General features: G+C 38.4%; 1 protein-coding gene across 28 annotated transcripts in view; it reads right to left on the reverse strand.

The window, feature by feature from the left end:
• Positions 1-19,756, reverse strand: part of ZBTB20 (zinc finger and BTB domain containing 20) — a 757,238-nt gene that overhangs the window by 205,336 nt on the left and 532,146 nt on the right. Inside the window, exon 8 of one of the 28 annotated variants that reach the window (XR_005832190.1) lies at positions 14,990-15,083. The exons of the other annotated variants lie outside the window; for them this stretch is intronic. The gene's annotated coding sequence lies outside the window, so the exon portion shown is untranslated. The remainder of the gene's footprint in view (positions 1-14,989; positions 15,084-19,756) is intronic. 28 annotated transcript variants of the gene reach the window in all.

Raw genomic sequence — 19,756 nt, forward strand, 5'->3', positions numbered from 1 at the left:
AAAAATGTGGAAGGAGTGGTGGATATATGTTTTCTGAAGTGAGAGACAAGAGCATCATGGAGTGGAGAGACAGCATTAACAAGGACAGGGAAGTGGGAAAGGGTGAGTCCCCCAACTTGGCTAAAGCAGGGTAACGAGAAACAGGAGCGTCACTGCAGGTGCATGGAGCTATATGAGGGACTGACTCATGCTCACAATGACTACCACGATGTCCAACTGAAGCCCTTGTTCATTCTACTTTAGAGGAAACAGAAGTTGATGAGGACCTTGGAGTTTGGGAAGAAAAAGAGGCCAAGGAGAATAACTCGTAATAGAGGAACATTAGAGCCAGATAAGGAATTTGGATTTTAATTTCCAGGTAGAATGAAGCAGTGTATTCCTAGGTCAAGAAATGAGATGAGGAAAATGCTGGTGGGAACAATTACTCTAGACGCTTAAAGGTTTTATGAAAACATCCTGAAGAAAGGGTGGCCTATTTCTAAATTCAGAAAGGGATAAGGGCCACCCTTTCCAAGGCCCACTCGGATGTGCTGGAAATGAAAAGGAAGAGGCCAATTGAAAAGATATTGTTGAGGGAGAACTGGCAGAATTTAGTAATCGACTGAATGGGAAGTGAGGGGCGAGAGAAGAGACTTCTAAAATAATCCTAGTGCTAGGGCCTAAGGAAAGGGTCTCATGGACAGTAACTGGGAAAGAAAATGGATGGCTGAAGTGGCAGATGCTTGGGGCAGTGATGGGATATTCAAATGATTAGGGACACGTGTGTGTATGTGTGTGTGTGTAAACTATAGACATGCAGGTCAGATTTAGGGCTAATACCTCCTCTTCCCTAATGTTATGTAACAGCTTACAGCTTTCATTAAATTACCTAATTCTTTATTAAACAAGCATTTATTAAGTACATATACTTTATGTAAGGTTTACAAGAAGATGATGTTTAAGGCTTACAATAAGGAGATACAAAAATTCCACCACTAAGTGGAAAATGTTACCTTATTGCAACATTATTTAAAGGGTGCATTTTCATTTTTTATATTATTTTCTATTGTTTGTAATTCTTAAGCCAAAGATATAGTAGTGCTTTCATCAATGATAGATGTGCCATCTCAGGACAATTTATAATCTAGTAATTTTTCTTAGGGTACTTGGATATCTTCTTTTTTTCCTCAAATAGCATTTATGCATTTACATGAAACCAGTGAAGAAGGTGCCTCTACAGCAGGTTTAAATTTACACGCAGATCAGTCCTGATCAAAAACCATGTGGTTCCCTGGAAGCGATACATGTGTATGTGTATATTCTATGCCTTACTCAGGTTTTGGGCTTATTGCCATGGAATCAGAACTACTGTTGATTATATTGGGGATTCCTGCTTATTTGGGGGTGAGAGGCAAAAGGAAAATTCATGCTCATTTTGCACAAAGCACTGTGCAGGAATCCAATGGCTGTAGCTTCCGTTCATTCTTTATCAGGTACGATGAAAACTTGTGGGAAGTCTGCCTGCAGTACTGATCTCTTACATCATCTCACTTTTCTCATGCAATTGATATCTAAGGAACGAGAGAGGTGCAGGAGATCAGTTAGTCTCAAAATTCAGTTCATCTACAAGTGCACCAAGAGGAAACCAAGTTTTAAAAACATGGCTGTATTATTTCTTAAACAATAATATAAAGCAAAAGAAGCACAGAAAATGTTTGCAGGAATCTAATTTCTTCCTAATTATTAAGACCTGAAACCTACTTCGAAGAAAATCAGTCATGGATAAGAAAATCACTTCTTCATAGTGGTTAAAGGAAAAAGTACCCAAAGAAAGAAAGAAACATATGAAAGCCTCTTAATATACCAAAGCATTATTATATTTATTTCTGACCTTTGGCTACTGAGAAAACACAGGGGATGACAATTCTATAGCTATTCTATATAATGGCAGATGTTCCTCTTATTCAAGGAAACAAAATCCTTTGAAGAATTTTCACTAAATATTTATCCAACCAAAGAGAATTTTGTGCTCATTTTAGATAGTCTTGTTCACCAGTCCTTGTAACTACAAATAATACCTTTTCTTAAGCAGGCCATGTTGTGTGTTAGTGTTAATTTTGTAGCATATGACCTAGTAGAGTGGGACAATTATATGCAACAATTCTTCTATCAGTCCTATATTTCTACCTACTTTACCAGAATATTATGAAATTAATGGCAAAATCCTGTTAAATGTTCAATATATAGCTTCGCTGCTGAATTTTTTCACCATGGTAGTATTACTAGTACCACGATGGCTCTTCATATCTTGAATCCATGCAGTACAATCCATTCTCTACTACAGTATCATTTTCTTTTTGTAAACATAAATTTGGCTTTCACACAGCAATTTCCACCAAACTATAAAAGTGCTAATGATGCCCGATTTAGGACATAAACAATTTACTGCTGTCCTCCTTTGAGCCTTCTCTTTTTTTCATTTCTCTAATCATCATACTAAGAATATTCTTTCCTAGAAAGCTGTGGGCAGGGTTGATTCCATAACGAGTTATAAGTTGATTATTTTTAATTTTTTTTTCACTGATGCTGGTATTCGACTTTGGTGAACCTGTAAGTTAAGCAGTGTACCTCAAATCTGATATTTTTCTTGTTTGAGTGATGGACCCCAACCACTCCATTTCTACTATTTTGCTTTTATCCGTGTGCTTCCTCAATTTTCCCTCCATAAAATATTCTTTCTACTTCTATATAACTATATCTTCTTTAATTATTTTTCCCTCACTTATCACATTCAATCTTATTTTTCTTATGCAATTAAAGTATTTCCTGGGTACATTTTGGTTCAGTGGTTTGTTGTATTTACATCACTATTCCATAGTTTGGTTGAAATCTTGCATAGAACATATACATTTATCAAACTGATTCACATTCACTGCAAATGGATTGAAATCCAAACTGCAAGTCACTTTGTCCATAGCTTTGTGTAGGCATGATACCAGACAAGTCTGCCATTCTTCAGTTTTATTTCTTCTTCATTTATGGAGAAAGCCTTGAAGACAAGTAGGTTGTTTTAGCTTTCTAGTTTTTCTTTTTCTTTTCATCTTTCTTTCTTTCTTTCTTTCTTTTTTCTTTCTTTTTCTTTCTTTCTTTTTCTTTCTTTCTTTTTCTTTGTGTGTGTGTGTGTTGTTGTTGTTGTTGTCTTTAAGGATTTTCATTCGCCCTTCAGGAAGAAAATTATGATTTCTTATTTTCTGGTCCTATTCTTAATCTCTTAATTTTCTTCCAGTTTGTGTACTTGTTATCTTTTTTAAGAGTCATAATTTATGAGTTATCTTTTGAACATATGGGGTCTTAAGATGATTTTTTAAAAGAGGATCTGGAGTAAAAGATGCCTGAGCATCTGAAACAAAGGGAGCTTGTAGACTCATAAGGATTAAAAATTATTTTTATTGTCTAATTTTGAATTTAAAGATGTTTTTATTTATCAGTCTGTCTTATAAATAGTATTGGAAATTCTCAAGAAAAATTTCTGTTTCCAATGAAAGAGATTCAATTTGAGTTATAATATTTATTGGGAATCTCCTCTAAGACTTTATAGCAAGTAAAGTTATTTCACTTGAGGAATCATACTTCATAGGGGGATTAGACAAATTACAGATGATGATGCAAATTAAGTATTAAGTTTCATAGAAGAAAATTTCACCAAAATTTTGTTGGGGGGCATTTGTAGGAAGAATGACTTTTGCTACAGAGAGAGGTGAAGAGAAGGAGGTAGAAAGGTTTCATAAAAGGAGTGGCATTTGAAATGGGTCGGAAGGATAGCTAACATTTGATAGAGAGAAATGAAGATAGACGTTTATACAAACAACCTAGTAAAGAGTGTTAGATCACAAGTGGGCTATTCAGGGGGGAAAAATGCTCTTCTATGGAAACCATAGATAATATTTTGGATTTTATTCTTACAAATTATCCTAAGCAAAGTTGCCACTCATCCCATGGTATTCAATGTAAAATATTCTTCCAGCCTATAATGGCATTACGTTTGAAGTCAGAAAGGACGTAAGTAGATGTAACAATGTGACTAGACAAACCCTGATTGTGTCCAGATGTTTTTGTAAACTTTTCAATATGGTCTTCAAGGAAATACGGCTTACAGAACTTTTATTGTTTTAGAACATTATTTTTCAAGATTTTATTTATTTATTTGACAGAGAGAGAGACAGCGAGAGAAGGAACCTAAGCAGGGGGAGTGGGAGAGGGAGAAGGAGAAGCAGGCTTCCCACTGAGCAGGGAGCCCGATGCAGGGCTCGATCCCAGGACCCTGGGATCACGACCTGAGCTGAAGGCAGACGCTTAACAACTGAGCCACCCAGGTGCCCTAGAACACTTTTAATTCATAAATAAATGGAAACTCATCTGCTCCTAAAAACATGGACATTCTAGATACCTGGGTATCTATTTACTATTACAGCTTAACCATATCTCTTTATTATTTTGTCCGTAGTTAAAGTTCTCTGGGAATGGACATCAAGGATTATCAAATCTAATCCAAAAAGATCATGAAGTCAAGGACAGTGGTACCTTTTTGAAGTTTCACTTGACTCCTCCTGGTTTTTTATCTCTTTTAGTCATTCACTAATCAATTCTACATTAGAACCACTGAAATAATAGAAAAGTTACAGAGACTCAAATAAATATTCCTATGGCCAGTTTCCAAACAGCCCCAAATTAATGGAGGAAATGGTTAAAGTCAAAAGAGCTTTTTCTGAACGTGGATTTCTAAACAATGTAATTATGGATCACTCCATGGTTATGAACTTTAGGAGCTCCCACAAAAAAGACTTTGCTGCAGATGTGGCCGCTGGCTGCTCTATCAGGCAATTTGATCCATGTTTGTAGTTGTTTTAAAGCACACACACACACACACACATACACACTCACATACAATCTTCTTGTGTTTGATAGAGTAAGACAAAGCTAGGCGCAAAGGTCAGGTATTCCAATATCGTCTCTCTCTACTTGCTCTCAAGGCAGAAGCTTAGAAGTTTGATACATATGAACATGGTGCCTATTACTTTGTATTAGATTTTTGCCCTCAGAATTATTGTTTTCAATAACACTATTTAATAGAAACACAGAAAGTAAGTCCAAATTGGACTACCGATATTGGGTCACTTAAAGGTATGTTCTTTTTTTAAATTAATTAATTAATTAGTTAATTAGACAGAGATAGACAGCCAGCAAGAGAGGGAACACAAGCAGGGGGAGTGGGAGAGGAAGAAGCAGGCTCCCAGCGGAGGGGCCCGATGTGGGACTCGATCCCAGAATGCCGGGATCACGCCCTGAGCCGAAGGCAGACGCCTAACGACTGCGCTACCCAGGCGCCCCACTTAAAGGTATGTTCTTAAGGTAGTTTCAAAAATTTACCTTCTCCAAATTATTTCATGAGACAGTTATATGGTATCTTGCCAATAAAACAACTGGGAGTAATGCCTCATGTTCAATTCATTTAGACTTGAGAAGCAATCCAGTCCAAGACCTTACCATAGGACTGCCAAAACAAATGGATATTAGTAACACATAAAAGACTTTAAGAGCTCCACCACGCTGTATTCTATATAGATGTATGATGTGGTATGCAAAGTGTTAATCAACACTTTATGAGTACAGTAGCTCAACTTTTATCAATTTCTGGCATGTACATTAAGTTATTTTGTAGGAAAAATATAACAGATTAAAGCATAATTTAACTTTACTTTTCCCAAACACATAACCTCTTCTTACCATCCTTCTTAAAGTATTTCTTTGATCTTTGGCATTTCAGGGAAAACAGAATTTTGTGTTTGATTACGTGTACATTTACTACAGATACGGACTTCCTTTTTCTGATGCTATTAGAAATGGATTCTAGCTTTCCTAACCCAAACTTACTATTTAGGCTGGTCCAATTTATTATTTAAAATGAACACCATAAATTCACAGCATAACTTATCTGGTACATTCCTTCTACCTGTAGTTTGAAAATGTGCTGTTCAGGACTGAAATGACTCAAATATAAAAAGATTTTATTTCGAGAGAAGCAAAGACTCCATCATCAGTTAACTTTGCCCTAATGGAATTAATACAGTATACAAGTTCAGGAATGGGTAGATGATAAGAGGAAGGGAGAATGAAACTTACTCACTCCCTTCCTAGGTTCTGCAAAATAGCTTCCTTATTCCCACAATGTGACATTTCTCTTCCTTATTTCTAGCACAAAGTCAGTAGCTTTAAAAATCTACATAGAGGTTTGTGACTTCCCCTCTTTATAAAAACATAAAGATGAGCTTGCGAAAAAAGATGTCTCCTGCGAAACCGTAGTATCAGATTGAACAGTTACCAAGCACAGTTTTGAGGAGGTAGTCATAACTTTGTAGTACCTTTCTATCTTTGTCTGCTTCACAGATTTGAGGATGGGGGTCACAGCTAGCTTATCCCTTTGGGTTAGAAAGCCTTTCCAGATGAGGTCATCATTTTCATTACTCTGTTTCTTTCTCTCTCACTAGAGTGTCTTTCTAGAGGCAACTGAGGACCTCTTTAGTGAAATATTGAAGGCAGGGGATGCCTGGAATGATTAAAAGAAACAAAGCTTTCCCATAGCACTTGTCCTTTTCTCTGTAAGGAGATGAGGTAATATATAATCTCCTTCCTATATTACTACCACAAGGGCAATTTGTGGGAGGAAGAGATGGATTTCTGGGAGTGAAATCCTACTGCATAGCCAGGGCTATTTTCAGAAGGGCTTATCTTCAATACCCTCATTTCAGAATTGGTCTCTTTGCTCAGAGCAGTACCTTGAGCAGCACCGAGAAACCCTATCCTCAAAGTAAGAATGAAAGTCATTTCCTTGCTGTTGGAATATCTGATGAAGAAAAAGGAAGATGAAAAAAAAAAAACCCAAGAGATTCTGCTAATAAAAGGTGATGCATATGAATAAATGTCAAATCTTTCCTCTATTTCTCACGTGGTTTGTGGGTAACACCTCTATTTGATCTTTTGCTCTGCAGTTCCCACCACCTGACCACCCGCACATGTAATCTGGACAGACAGCTAGTTTGCTTATATGAGAAGTAAACAGCCTCAAGTGCCAGTAGACCTCTGCATCTTTTTAATACCCCCATAACTGCTTCAAGTAGGAACAGTTACAGAGAACCTTACTGTAGGACATGGAATTCACACTTGCCAAAGAAATCACTGCACGTGTAAATTAGAAACTAATCATCACTTCCTCTCTGGATACAGTGGCAGCTTTGCCTCAGAGTTTATGTTGAAATATACATTTTTATGAAATATTTCTCACTGTAGTCAGCATCAATTTAGGAGTATCAAACACTGAGTCCCAGTTCTAGCACACCAGAAAACCAGAGAGGGAACAACTGAAAAAACGCAATTGACAAAGGCCTGGACTTTTCTTACACTTTAAGAAGCTAATTGTATTTGTAAATGCCTGGTTAAAAACCTGACAATTGTCAGTGACAACTGTCACTGCCAGGCTATTCCTGGGTTTCTTCATCATATATTTTTCCCCAAAGTCTCTCATAGAACTGAAGGGCTTCCAGAGATGAAAATGAACTTGACAATCATGTTGCAACTCAAACAGATACTGATTCTTTTCGTCACTTTTTAATTCATTGCAGATGGTGTAAATAGGATGTTTACTGGCTGGCAGGTAATGAGTCTTGTTGTAGATAATAGTGATGGACGGAATCTCATGCCTGTTGACAGCCTAGCATCTCAGCAGCTGTATGTGGCTATCACCCATTGCTTGGCAGCACATACAATATCGTGACAGGATGCAAAGTCAAGTCCATTTCCCCCAACAGAAATGATGATTGGTACACCTGAATCTCACTGGGTCACATACGAGTTGCTCTGATTTCATCCTCACTGTCCACATGGGTAGACAGTCTAAGATGTGATCTAATGTCTACTGCTCTAAAAGGAAAATGTAATCTGTTTAAACATCCAAACACTCCTCTTCCCAGGTACCGCCATTCATCACAACTGTCAGTGCTCCTGTGGAAGAGTAATGACCCTCAGGCATGGGATAATGCTCCATAGGGGCCTTATGAATGCCACTGCCAAGCACAGAAATTGATCGGTTTTCAGAGGGGCTGGTATGTGCGTCATGAAAGACCTGCACTCACTCACTAAATTACAAGTGGCTGTTTACCCCTTATACAATAAAGCCTGGGTTAGGGAGCCACAGACCCTGCTGATTTTAATTGTCCCAAACATGTGAGCACTAGATTTGGACCCGTCAGTGAGATAGATTTAAACAGCTTGAAACTGAAGTTAGATCAGAGTCATTCAAAAATACGTTGGAAGATAACACAGGTATTGTTGCCTTCCACTCCTTCTGCTTTTCCTTTTTTTATCCTCTCTCAATGGAAGGTAACAACATCCCACCATCCAATATAAACATAATTTTTTTTTAAAGACCAGAATAAGCATGCCAGAGAGAAGTTAACTGTTTCCTTCCTGTGGGCTTTCCTCCACCTCTGGATTTGTTCACACATCGTTTCTACAAAGTAGGATAAAGATGAACAGTTATGTAATATGAACTCATGATTTTCAAAGTATCTCCCACAGGTCTGTTTCCTCATCTAACCTATGTTGACCTTTTTCTTTCAATCCTCCCTACCCTCCTAATCTCAACTGCATTTATTATTAAATCTTGTTGGGAGATAGGCTATCTTGCACTCTATAGACTATTTGTACCTTGGTAAATGCTCTATCATTATGAAAGTTTCATGCAAAATATAGCTCCTCCTCAGCTCTCAGACATCCTTCTGAAAGTTGGATATTCTCTTGTGATCTCTCTTTTGATCCCATCTCCCTTAGTTCTAGTAGTAGTACTATATCTTCAGGGCTTTTAGATTCTAGAAAGGGCACCATATTTTTCATATTTCTGTGATGTGATTTCCTAATATATTTTTGACTTCTAATCCCAGTCCAATCTTTTTTGTTAACAACCTTGATAGTATTAAACACTCAATGACTACAGTTTAATTTTTAGTAAATAAATTTTGAAAATCCTGTTATTTTATTAGATCATAATATTTTTATGCTTTTCCTTTTTTAGGGGGTAAAATAGAGACAGCCAAAACTGAAGAGAAAATAAACGATACTTAGCATCTATATTAACACACAAAACATTAGTTGGTCTTGCCTGGGGAATTATTTTCCAACCTGTATGAATGGAATGGCTCAACATAAATAAATGAAGGAAACCGAATCTTTTACTCACATTGATTCATTCCATTTTTAATAAAATTTACTAAGTAATGAATCACCCTTACGAAATCATTACAGTTCAAAGAGGTTTTTTACTTGGGAGATCTCTGTTCCCTTGGCAGTTCAGAGTTATGCCCAACTTAACTATACTTTGGGTGTTCACAAAATTCAGCTTATTAATATCTCTAATGATGAGACTCAGACACTTTCTTGGGAAGAGAAACTTACAATTAGAGAGATCTTAATAATTAATGAAATATACCAACGAGATAATGAAATTGGGAACTCTCAGTATACCGCCAGGGATGAAGAAATCTTTTTGAGAATTAGGAATATGCTAGAAGACAATAAAAAAGATCAGATAGTGAACTGAGCAAAATGACCTTTGATGTAAAGCGTCAGCTAGAAATGTCAATCCAATTCAGGATTGGATACAAAGGGACATTGTGTTGCTGAGCAGAGAGGTATTAAGTTACCTGATTATCTTCTCTGGAAGAATGCATTATGGTTTAGACACTTTTATTACCTGAAAGATGTAGACAAATCAGGGAAGATTAACAACCAGTTTTATTAGGAGGTAGCAGATGAGCTGGCATGAATAGTACTGGTTGTTAAGAGTTCTGTATTCTCTTCTCAGCTTTGATATTCTCTCACACGGGAATAGTCATTCTCAAAATTTAGATAGGATAATTTATATTCTGTTCCCCAGAGAAAGGGCAGTTTGGGAACTGGAGGGAGGGAAAGGTTTAAAACAGCATAAATACCTGAGGTGGCAAAAGGGCAGGAAATTCTATTATAATACTTCAGCTTTAATTTAAACAACAACAACCAACAACAGTAATAACCATTTGTTAAGCCTTCACTTAACGTAATCTCCATGCATGTTGTATTTGCAACAGGTCTTTCATATATAGTACCTAATTGTTTTTGGTCCATGGACTATGGCTATTCCATAATACTATACTATCACACTCATATTTCCCTGGAAATATAATTTGCATTTTTTCATTCTAGGAACTCTGATTATGAAATTCAACAGCACTTTCAGTTGGTTCCCCTTCACTCTAGGGCAGTTTTCTCACACTGAACCCTGAAGCTGTAACTTACAGTCTCATAGGAATGTCAGTTGGAAAAGGCTCCTGCCCCTTGTCTTTTGAATGATTTTCTAAATATCTTTTTATATATAGTTGCATATTTTACCAATTTGCATTACTTATGAATGTCATTGAGCAATGAATTATATAATTTTCTAACTTATTAGTGAAAATAAGTTGTCCATAAGCTAACACTACATCACTATTTTTATATAGGTCATTATTCCTGGGGGTATCTATCACAGTTCGCCATTTATTAAAGGATTTCAATTGGTTGACAAAGTATAATTGAACTATACTTCTTTCAGGTAATGTCGGTGACTCACTAAAGCCCCAATACATTGCACAAATATCTAATTCTATTGGGAAACTCAAGAACAACGGAATTTCTTCCTTTCCTGACGTTCATTCAAGTCACATTACATTTGCCCCTAATCCCTGTAGTGATCTTCTCTGTAGACTACTTTGAGGGGTAGATGGTGGTGAGAAGCAGGACATTTAAATCTATATTTATTTTATTTTATTTTAAGATTTTATTTATTTGTTTGTTTGTTTATAGACCACAAGCAGGCGGAGGGGCAGAGGGAGAGGAAGAGAGAGAATCTCAAGCAGATTCCATGCTGAGGGTGGAGCCTGATGTGGGGCTTGATCTCAGGACCCAGAGATCATGATCTGAGCTGAAATCAAGAGTCTGATGCTTAACTGACAGAGCCACCCAGGTGCCCCTAAACCCATATTTAAAAGGGGCAGAAGAGAGTTCAGAAGACTTGTGATCTTAAGCTCATCTCAGGAAAACAGAAGAAGCAGACTTGTAAGGAACCTTAGTGAAATGGGCCCAAACCCTCAATAACACCCTTATCTATTGAGGTTCCTGGTTGCTGGTGACTTTCTCAGTTACCTCAACAATCCTCTCCCCACCAAGTAACTGCTTCATTTGCCAATATCATTAGACTGTTGTGCTCAGATTTCCTTTTCCTCTTCCTCTCAGGAAGAACATTTTTAGGTCAAAACAATCCTTTAATAGACCAAAAACATAAGAGATGCTATACTTCATAAATCAGTTTCTGCTCTCTTGGCTTCTCAACATGAGACATCTCAAATCTTCTATGAGGTAATAATATATTATGTGGCCATGAGGCTACTTGCTATCTTCAGCTTTGGGCATCTTCTTAACTATTAGTTGGGTTTACTTCTCTTCTTGCTCCTTTATACTCCTTTCTCTATACAGCAATGATAATGATTTCTTTGTATGTGTAATCAGACCCTTCCATATCAATCTCTGATGACTGCCCTTTGCAACTAGAATAAAATCTGAACTGTTCAGCATGAAGCCTGTGTAATCTGGATCCTGACTCTTCTCTGATCACCTTTCTAATATACTTCTATGCACTGACCTTCTTTCATAATTCACATGCTTAGCTCATTTTAATTTCAGAGTCTTTATAGTTGCTATTCCACTCTACCTGAAATGCTTTTCCTCCAGATTTTCAAGTGGCTGGTTTTTAACATCATTCAAGTCTCAGCCACATGCCACCTGCTTACATGCTATTTCTTTTTTTATTTTTTTTATTTTTTATTATGTTGTGTTAGTCACCATATAGTACATCATTAGTTTTTGATGTAGTGTTCCAGAATTCATTGTTTGCATATAACACCCAGTGCTCCATGCAATACGTGCCCTCCTTAATACCCATCACCGACCTATCCCAATCCCCCACCTACCTCCCCTCTGAAGCCCTCAGTTTGTTTCCCAGAGTCCATAGTCTTTCGTGGTTCATTCCCCCTTCTGTTTAACCCCCTTCATTCTTCCCTTCCTTCTCCTACCGATCTTCCTGCTATTTCTTTTACATGCTATTTCTATTAGGTTATACTCTTGTTTTCTTCTTTTCATCCATTGGTGTGTGTTAGTATAGTATTTACATATTTATTAAGTATTTTCTCTATCTAGAATGTTCCCTGAGGAAAGAGGACCTTGTGAGTCCTGCTCACTATCATATTCCCAGTACCTATAAACAGTAAGGGCTCAATAAACACTTGCAGAATGAATGAATAAATAAATGACTAAATGATAAAAGAATGGACAGCAAGCAAGAGCAATACCAGTGTTTTTCAGGTGGTCTTTAAATGCACCTCAAATGTTTTAAAAACAAAAATGTACTTTCCTAGCACATTAGCACCAGAAGTACTAATTTTACTAATTAAAAGCCTGGACCTTGGTGTACATTGATGACTGGTCCAAAATCATGTGGTAAATAAGTATCACATAATTCTGGTCTTAAATCATGTCAGACCAGTCAGTCCCACAGTGTTTTTCTTGGAACACAATTGTAAACCAAGGGTAATTAATCTGAGGTCCATCAATAGGCTTGAGAGGGCCTGTGAATCCTTTGACAAGATGCTGTCCTTTTGTGGGGAGAGGGTTCACAGCTTTCATGAGATTATTGGTGGAAGCCTTAAAGCAAAGAAGCTAGAAATCCTTTAAGCAATACCATTCTAAAGTACTTGCTAGGCTATCTTCCTCTGTGGTAGTATATGCTCTTTTGAATACACAGATGCTAGGTAGCAAATTTCAATCATTGTCTTTGTCTATTTGGGTTATGCTCACTTTACCCTACAGCTTTCTCATGACTCAAGCTGTCACTTTGTGGAATAGCACGGGAGACACATGTCTGCATCCTCAACTCTGCAAAAAACACCTCTGGCCAGTTGGGATTTAATCTCATTTTTACCTGAATGTTGCACATAAGCATTTTATTAGCCCGACATAACTCTGACATTTATTAATTTTATAATCTTGGAAGAAATTTTTAATTTTAGTCCTAGAAGGTTTAAATGAGATAACACTGGGTATGTGGGACCACATGAAATTGCCATTTCTGGAGGTGGAAATTGACAAAGAGAAATGATTCAACCTGTGGTTATGTGTTCAAATGTTAACTGCTGTTTTTGGGGAAATTATTTTCACCTTATAGTCTTCCCTTCCTGTAAATATTTCTACTCATGTGGAATGTATTATTGGAGGGTGGGCGGGGTTGAATTTGCCCATGATTTTAATTTATAATACATAGGCAGGTACCTCCAAGTGACACCACAGAGACAGCCTGGAGAATGGGCTTTAGGAGATGAAATTCATAGAGGCTGGTTGTTTTTCTCATCCCCAGATGCACTTTTAGCTAGACTACTTTTACATGGAGATGAAATCCACAGAGCAGATTCACAGGTTCTATATTGGTTTCCTATTCTGCTCATGGCCTACAAAACAGGAATGATTACAGTTCTGGAAGTCAGAAGTCCTTAAATAAAGGTGCAGGACTGCATTTGTTTTGGAGACTCCAGAGGAGACTCTCCTTCTTGTCTCCAGCTTCTAGACACAGCCTGCATTCCTTGGCTCGTGGCTGTTTCCCCATTTGCAGAGGCAACAGTACCACATCTTTTGTCTCATTTTCTCTGAGATTCTGCTTCATTGTCACATCTTCTCTGACTCTGACCCTACTGCTTCCTTCTTCCTCTTATAAGGATTGTTGTGATTAATTAGGACCACCCAGATAATCTAGGATCATCTTCCCATCTCAAGATCCTTAACTAACATCTGCAAAGTCTCTTTTGTCATGTAAGGCAACACATTCACAGGTTCTGAGGATTAGGATGGGGAAGGGGTTATCATTCTGTGTACCACAGGGATCGAAATCTTCCAGGTACCCAAATTTCAAATAGCAAGCAAGAGAGTATTTTATTTCTTTAAAGCTCATATCACGGTAAACTGCATAGAAGTATTCGCACATACCCTCACATAATTTTTAGGAGATAGCAATTTACAACTCCCCAGCTTCCCTTTTGGCCCATGCGTATGGAAATCATAGTCTTAGTTTTGGTTTGCAGAATCTTATTTTGCTCCTTTACCCAGTTTTAGTTAATCCTTCTTATATTCCAACTTGTCCTTTTCGCAGAATTCATACTGCTATCCCCAGCCAAAGAATGATTAGTATGGCAAATTCTCTCAGCACTACCTTCTACCAACTTCAGGAATAAAAGGTCCAGGTTTTCAGCCAAAAGCCAACCAGGACAGAGTTCCAATACAGCTTATCATACCTTTCTTGTGCCCTTCCCTCAGGCACGATGTCTATACGACCTGCTCCATAGGCTCACCAGCATTTTCGGGTGTTAACACAAATGACTACACCATAAGAAATCCCCTTTCAGTTCCTTGTTTGGATAAATGTAACTCAAACGTCTTCCTTCTCCTCTCACCTAAAATATCTGCTTCCCTGACCTACATCTCCCCTGTCCACTACCTCCTGTGAATATGAGCCCTCCAACACTGAAGCCTCGGCAGCACAGGCCCATCGTGACAGCCTAACATCCTTGTCCTGCTGGAAACTATTCAGCATCCAGAGGACCATCTTTATGCTGATAACACTAAAATATAAAATAATGCCAACAGCTGGTGCTACAAATGGCTTTTAAAAACGATGTTCATTCACTAAAATTCCTCTTGCTACTTTTGACATGAAACACGCAGTCTCTAATTATTCTGATCAAGACGGTGAAATACAAAAACAAACTTTAATTGTGTTTAACAGATATTTAATCAGGACTCACTGAACTACAGATTAAAGCTGAAATTCATAAACCATAATTACCCGATTGTCGCAATCTTTTGGTCCACATTCTCCTTCCGTCTGGGCGTCTGGCACCTTGCCCCGAATTTCTTTTACTGTCTTCTCAGCTTCGTTACTGTTCATGTTTTCCAGCAGAGATTTAGCACAGATTACAAAATATCTGTTCTTGGCAACTTTCTTCATTAGCTTTTTTTCCCCCTTGCAAAAAAGTTTATTTTTTTTTTTTTTCCTACCAGAGTAGCTGGAACAGGCATACGTTTAGGGTGCTTTTGTGACACAAACTAATTATATAGTTATCAGGAGATAATACGGTAGTGATAACTAGAGTTACTATAGTTATCACGTAGGTATCATGCAATTTCTCCAGTATGCCATGCGGTGTGTCCCAGTCACCATGTAATTACCTCATGTCACTACTGCATTGTTTTATGGAAAATGCTTTTTTCTCCCTAACAAAACCTTTCCACCACATTTGAAAAAAAAAAAAAAAGAAGTGGAATTCTTAGTTCTCATTTCTAGTACTGCTTTTTCCCAGTAAGATGTCATGTGAATTAAGAGAAACACCTGTCCTCTCTTAAAATTTGGTTAAGGAGCAAATGGAGCAATTCTGTTTTCTTTTGCTTCATTCCACCCAGGTGAGGAAGTAATTACCAACAATACATTTTCTTTCTTTCTTTTTTCTTTCTTTCTTTTTTTTTCTAAAAAGGCAAAGTAACAAACAAACAAAAAAATACCAAAAAAAAAAACCACACACACAAAAAAAAACACCCACCACCCCACCCCACCCTATTTACTTAGGATTCGTTTAGTCTGGCACTTCCCCCCTACTCTTCCCTTTCAAATCTCAGTCACTCACATTTGTTTTTTCCTCGAATTATGGTGTAAATCATTCTTAACAAGCTAGCTTGAAACTTGTCTCACTCAGTAGAAACATATAACGCCACTGTAATTGAAACATGGAACTGCAAGCTTGAAACTCTTTCTAACTATTTTTTGGGGCCAGTCTTCAGAAGGACACACAGAGCTTCCCTTGCAGTGCGTGACCCCTGTGTCACACAGTGAAGATAACATCACAGACCAAGGCAAGAGGATAAAGAGAAGGCTCTGGCAAGAGAAGAGGTGGGTGGTTCCTTTATTCCCCCCAGTTGGGCAGAAAACCCTCTGAAGCAAGGACTGTAGTTCCTACTTATTTATCTCCAGTTGATGGCTTGAAGTCTGACCTCACGAAGACCTCTGGGTATGATATCCCACCTGAGAGTTCCAGTTTAGAACAGGATGGAGGGGCTTACTTTGCAGCACAGATGAAAGCCGTTTCCAATGTGGCTTTTATTAGTCACCTCCCAATCTGATAGCTGCCCCTGCAGTTGTACACTTAACTCAAGTTGGGGTAAAAGTCACCCCCAGGTTTCGAAGGGCTGGAAAAATTGCTATTCCATCCTAGAGCATTGTTCTTCAATCACAGAGTTCCTCTAAATACAGCTGACAGCCTTTGAGATGCAAAATGCATCACTTTAATGTAGTAGAGGTCCCCTTCACTGCATTGCCAAATCTATTTAGCAGAATCTTCTTGGAATAATCTGTCCCTAGACCTGAGGATGCGCAGCGATTTTAAGCATTTTAAGCTAACGATAATGGTTAGTGCTGAGAACAGATGTACCTGGCTGTGATGTGATCTCTTCCAGTAGGCTTTTATGAGCTGTTCATTCCTATTGACTTAGCATTTTATGTCTGTGCTTTTGCCTGGTGTGATGGTTGCATAGGGGTGTCATGTGTGTATTTTCCTGATGTGTGATGGCTGCACAGGGGGCTGTGTGTATTTTCTCAGTGCAATGGCTACACAGGGTGTTGTGTGTGTGTTTGCCTAGAGTTATAGCTGCACGTGTTATTGTGTGACTCCTACCCCCGTCTGATGCCTGCTTGCAGGGTCCTATGTGTATCTTTTTCCTAGTGTGATGGTTGCACTCGTTGCTCTGCTAATGATGGACATTTCTAGCAATTATCTATCTACAGGGTCCTGGGGAAAGAACTGCAGTAAAATCAATAAACAGTGCTAGACAGGCCCTTGTAAACATGAAATGACACCCCTGCATAAATGCCTTTTCCTACCATAGCATGTTAAAATCCAAGTGCTGTTACCTTATTGGCATTGGGATAAAATGTCTATGGTCTCTCCATTTCTTTCATATATTGCGGTCATTTGGGGGAGTTTGAGATTACTGCTGTTTGGAGGGCTTTTATACATGAATCCATCTAATGACACTTTTCACTACATTGTCCTACACATCACCTCTTTTACTCCACCCTGACTTGCTCCAGTACAATAGCTGACGTTCTGAAAGTGAATATGCCTTTCATTTATTCCTGCAGTCTCACCAAGCCCTCCCCACATGCCCCCTACATCACGCGCACACTACCCCCTCCCTCGCCTCTCTGTAGTCTCTGTATCCCTCCTGTGTTCACCAAATGGAACTGACAAAGGAGAGAACCAATGAGGTTAAAGTCTTTTGAAACCCCTGGAATACAGATGAGCTGGGAGGCATCTGGAAACAAAACCAGACACTTGAAATCAAAGAGACAAGTAAATTACTATCCTAATCTAGGAAGAATAACTAAAGGTGTCAGTGGGGTTCCATTGATAGCACTTGGCCCTGGGCCAGAATGCCAAGGGTTCAAACTCCACACCAGCTTTGGGCTCGGGCCCAAGACTTGCCACTGCAGGGCGCAGCAGCATGTGCGGCAGTGTTAAAGGTGTCAGCCTTCTGCAGAGAGGTTAAGTCCAAGTCCTTCTGCCTGCTTGTCATTACGCCCCAGAGGGATGCCGAGATAACCCTAGCTTCCTCTCCAGTGCCTTTCTCAACAGGACGGGCTGTGGAGGAGCTAGTACTCAGCAGCAGTATTTGCTAATATCACTGTTGTATACTCAGTGGAACGCCCCTTTTCTCATGAGGCTGCCTGGAGAAATAAAGTATGTGCAAGAAAATCCAACTCCCCACCAGAAAACCTGATGTCTGGCCTAAAGATTCTTCCATCAATGCAAAGAGCTAAGTTTGGAAACCTAAAACCACGTGTCTAAATGAAAGGAAATGTTTTCATTGGAACAGCTTACATGTCTGGTACACTTGCATAAAAACTATTGCATAGCATTTTGGAGCTAAAATTGCTATAAAATGCTTAATACAGTAAGAATAATTATGAGATTTTGCACGCACAGCTGGTATACAACTAAAGTCTCAGCTACAGATTCAATGGAGCATGGGAAAACCATTTATAAAAATTCCTGGTATGCCAGTTTAACTCACCAACAGCCCATCAACACTTCCTCCATTCTTTAGGTGGAAGGGGAAGATATTTACCTATTAAATGCTTTATTTCTTCTTTCATGGATGTCGTTAATAATTGATTCAAGGAATTCTAGTTATTGCTTGACAGTAGCAATATAAATTATATCAGGACACGAATGACCTGAACCCAAGGTTTCCTTCCCCACTGAGCACAAGGGTTACAAACACAGTAAATAATGAAGCAAAAGACCAAATTATGAAGTCTACCTGCAGCACCCCCCCCCTTTACTTCTTCTTTCTATCCCTTCACCTCTTCTCTCCCCTGTTCTCTGAGATTCAAATCTCTCAGTGACTTGCTGAGTACTCTGGATCTCCTCTCCCCCATCACAGCCTACCCAGCCTTGCCTTGACCTAGTTAACATCTCAAGGACAGAACTCTTCCTTCTCTTTCTCCAGTCAAATTATAATGGTTCTTTCTTCTCCATTCCTTTTAGCTCCAATTAATCACTTGAAAGGAGCTAAAGTAGTTTGAATGAGCTTTTTATGGTTAATAATAATTTAATATAGATTATTTCTTGATTAAAAAAATGAATTTAAGAGTCAAAGGAAGAATCTCTTTATTGAAGCCTCTTAGGCTCTAAGGAAAATGCCAGACAAGGTGAGAAGATTCTAATCAGAGGCATTGCTGGATGTCCCATTGCACTGTCTTGTCAAAAGAAGAGAAGCCACTTCAGATATATGGGAACCTCCAGGGGGACAGTCTGCTAACACAAAGGCAATATGGTACAATATAAACTGAATTGGACCAGAATCAGGAAACCGAAGTTTGAGTATCAATAAACTTTGTCACCAAATGTTTGGGGAAATCATTCATTTCCTTCAGCTGGGAAGTGAGGACCCTGTATTAACAAATCTCTATGGTTCTTGCAGCTCTATGAAGGTCAGGTCATGGCTCTCTGACTGAGGATCAGTTGGCTCTTCTGGTTTTGCTGCTTTCTCCAGAGAAAATTAGAGGCTCTGAATAAAAATGACTACCAGTAGTTCCACACGGAGCCCTCCTAACTAAAGGAGTATTGACACCCCTCAGTAAGTTTTAAGCTCTCTGCTTACTATCTGCATACACCTCTTTTGAGCTGGCTCCTTTATGCTATACGGATATTTTCTTAGCATTTTGTTCCTCCCCATGTATTAATTCAACAATCATTTATTGAACACTTTCTATATATGAAACATAGAGCTCATCACTGACGATAGGATTGAACAAGACAGCTTCTCTGCTTCCTAAGAAGCACAAATGAATCTACTGTTCTTGTCCATTCTCTCTCTCTCCCCTTCACTTCTATGCATAAACACATATACTTCTAAAACTACAAGGTTAGTATAGAAAAAATAAGAGGAACTGGATTTATGTAATCTGTACCCAGGCCAAAGTACTGTTTATCTTCAACAAAAGAATATGATAATAATTTGTATTAGAAAATTATAGTCATTCAAATATGCACTTCAA

The sequence above is a fragment of the Ursus maritimus genome, unplaced genomic scaffold (assembly GCF_017311325.1).
Source record: "Ursus maritimus isolate PB19 unplaced genomic scaffold, ASM1731132v1 scaffold_4, whole genome shotgun sequence".
Taxonomy (NCBI): Eukaryota; Metazoa; Chordata; class Mammalia; order Carnivora; family Ursidae; genus Ursus; species Ursus maritimus.